The 2,994-nt window shown below is 52.5% G+C and overlaps 1 protein-coding gene across 3 annotated transcripts in view; it reads left to right on the plus strand.

Annotated features, from left to right (window-relative positions):
* Positions 1-212: 212 nt before the first annotated feature.
* Positions 213-2,994, plus strand: part of LOC113204744 (uncharacterized) — a 4,685-nt gene continuing 1,903 nt past the window's right edge. For 2 of the 3 annotated variants that reach the window (XR_008012213.1, XR_008012214.1), the window contains exons 1-4: positions 213-356; positions 463-528; positions 1,402-1,978; positions 2,071-2,307. The gene's annotated coding sequence lies outside the window, so the exon portion shown is untranslated. Of the gene's footprint in view, positions 357-462; positions 529-1,401; positions 1,979-2,070; positions 2,308-2,395; positions 2,427-2,994 lie in introns of all 3 variants that reach the window. The other variant, XR_008012215.1, reaches the window with a different exon arrangement.

Consider the following 2,994-nt stretch of genomic DNA (forward strand, 5'->3'; position numbering starts at 1 on the left):
GAAATAAAATGAAATTGTATCTTTGATTGCATTCCAATGGTTGAGAAAAAAAAACTGTGGCATGATTCCTGAGTATGAGTTGCGATTTGGGTTTTGAACAAAGCACCAGGCAGGGCTGGGTTAAGTCTGCGAGGAGTCAGAGGTTGGCAGCAGTGTCGAGAACACTCACAGCCAGAGAGCACGAGAAATTGGAAAGAAGAAGCAAAGAAGAAGTGCTTTAAAAGGAGGCACACCAGCGACCCCGACCTCAGCGACCCGACTGGTGCAGGTATTTCAAAATTTATTGTAACTGTCAACTGTGTCAGTGTGAGTCAGACGGTTCGGGCGCAGGCAGGAGTCATGTTTAGTCAGCGGAAGTAAGTTGTCGCGTGATCCTGTTGCGGACATTGTGTTTGTCTTTGTCATAACCTCACCTATCACGTGTAATGCATCAACTCATTCAATCTGTCATTGTCTTTCCAGAGGAGCACCAGACGGGCAGGTGGGGTTGCAGTGCAGCAGGACCGCCGCGGCGGCAGAGGACACATGGTGAGCCACATTCTGCAGTGTAGTGTCTTTGAGTTGTGTTCTTTATGCTTGGCTTTAAGGCTGTCATACCCTTGTTGAAGTTATTGTTGAAGTCATGCAGTTGTTGTGGCTCTCATCTCTCAACAAGTTGTGGTTTGCAATCAACCTTGTAACTAAAGAGTATGTATTGCTACTGTGTAACTATACTGCCCTCCCCATGTTTAAATTACTTCTATATTATTTTTTTAACTTCATGTCCTGCCGAAAGACTGAACTTTGTTTTGGTCCCATAGACTAAATGACCCAACGGTCATAGTCATATGGCAACAGTGTAAAGTTTTCTGCTAGATAGGCCATACGCCTAGAGAACGCTAAGTGAAAGTGAACGTCATTTTACTTATTGTTCTTTAGAATTTTTAAGATTTAAATTAAAGTCAAATGCCTTAGTTTGAGCTCTAAATGGTAGGGGATATGGTGTTGCCACATTGCCTGCTGCGGCTGGGTCAGGTCGTCAAATAATTAGTTAAAGTCATGCCGCCTCTATCATGCTTTTGGAGTCAATCAGTTCATTATATCTTTTGCTTTTATAGTTATGTTTGAACATTCCTTCTACATAGTTTTCTTTCATTATTGCGTGGGTCGTTGAATGTTTCTCTAGTTGCTGTCATGCAACTTTGTTACAGTACATGCAGTGTTGATAGTGCTGTTTCGTACCTGTCAAATAGTTTTCCATCCTTTCATCTTGCTACATTGTGTACCGAAACTTTATTCTGTACGTCATGAAAGAACATTTTCTGGGAATTGTGATTGACGCTCCAGAGTGAAGAAGCGATACATCAAAAGGGCCTTGTTTGACGCATGCTTTAATTAATATGTTTGTTTCTGTGTGTGCAGGCTGACCACTGGCGCTCCGCTCGTCCTCAGTCCAGGTGAAGGGCTTCGGTAGAGCAGTCATTTCTCTGGATGTGGAACCTTGTGGCTGTTCTTACTGTCTGTGGTGAGCTGGCTGTGGGGCGTTGCCTGCTGTTACGTGGCTTGTCTGTCCCTTCAGGACGCCCCCCGGACAATGCTCGCGTACCTGCCTGGCTGTCACTACAGCTTCCGTCTGAAGCGCCTTCAGCGTGGCATGGGGCCCGGGCCTCACGCCTAGGACGAGCTGTGAGTGGCGAGGCGGGCCCTCAGGGCGGCGGGCGATCCCCATCGGGCAAATACCACCGCGGTTCAAGTTTTTGAAAAGAACTCCTCGAGGCGACGTGTCCGGCGCGATGCAGCGCTGCCGAGCCCGGGCCTTGCGTGCCCTTTGCGCTTACTATCGTGTTACTTGACCATGTTCGGCTCGACGCTCAAAGTCTCTAAGTTGCAGGCGCGGGCCAAGAGGAGGCAGAAGCATTAGCGACGACCCCCCCCCCCCCTCCCCTATAAGGGCGGACGGCACCCAGGCAGACCAGCCCGAGCATCGGCGAGCACGCAGGTAGGTGTTTGAGGCTCTTCCCTGTTTACCATCCGACATCAGAATGCATTCATTTGGCCGTACGTTAATGATTTGTTTGTTTCCATTTGCAGGAGGTTTGCCGCTGGCGCCAGGAGGCGTGGAAGAGGGGCAGTCGACGCAGAGGTGCAGTCCACGCGACGTTAGCTGGAAGTGGGTGCTCTCCGTCCGCCAGTACACGACGCTCTGTAGGCCCAGTTCATTCAGTTGTAACCCCTCGCCGGCGACGCCGTGCAACCAGCCCGAGCAGCGGGACAAAACTCTGCGTCGGCGGGTCTCAGCAGAGCAGGGGGCGGTAGCGGCCCGACACGGTAGGTGTTTTCGTGTTCATCACCCGACGTGAAAACGCATTCTTTCGTTTGACGCGTGCATTAATTTTCTGTTTGTTTGTTTGCTCAGGTTCCGCCGCTGGCGTCCGGTCGAGGCCCGGGTAAAGTGGAGCTTATTGTCAACGAGTATTTCTATGGATGTCTAACTTCGCGGCTAGTCCTTACCTGCTGTCGATGAGCTGGCTGTCGGGCCGCCCATGCTGCGACGTGGCGCTCGTCCTTTCCCTTCAGGATCACAGGGCCGGCCCTGTGAGACGAGTGCTTCGTACCCGTCCTGCTCTACCGGCGGCTCGCGTCTCGCGCCTTCAGCGCAGCGTGCGGGCCGGCCCGCGCGCAGGGGCGCGGCTGTACGTGGAGCGGGGGCGGGGCAGCTGGGCGCCTCACGGGCATATACCATCGGTAGCAGAGTTGTTAAAAAGGGTAGCTCGACGTAGATGTCCGGCTGAAATAGGAGTTCGCCAAAAGTCCTCTCCTTGTATGTTACTTGATTTGTCTTTTCGTGTCGTTGCTAAAGTCTTTCTAGTTTCGGTCAGGCACGCTGCAGCAGGATGCAGTACCCAGCCCATGGACCGCGCCCTGCCCGTCGCCCTGCCCGTCGCCCTGCCCGTCGCCCTGCCCGTCGCCCTGCCCGTCGTCCTGCCCGTCGTCCTGCCCGTCACCGCCGGAGTC

Source organism: Frankliniella occidentalis, unplaced genomic scaffold (assembly GCF_000697945.3).
Source record: "Frankliniella occidentalis isolate FOCC.00 unplaced genomic scaffold, Focc_3.1 Scaffold695, whole genome shotgun sequence".
NCBI classification, from domain to species: Eukaryota; Metazoa; Arthropoda; class Insecta; order Thysanoptera; family Thripidae; genus Frankliniella; species Frankliniella occidentalis.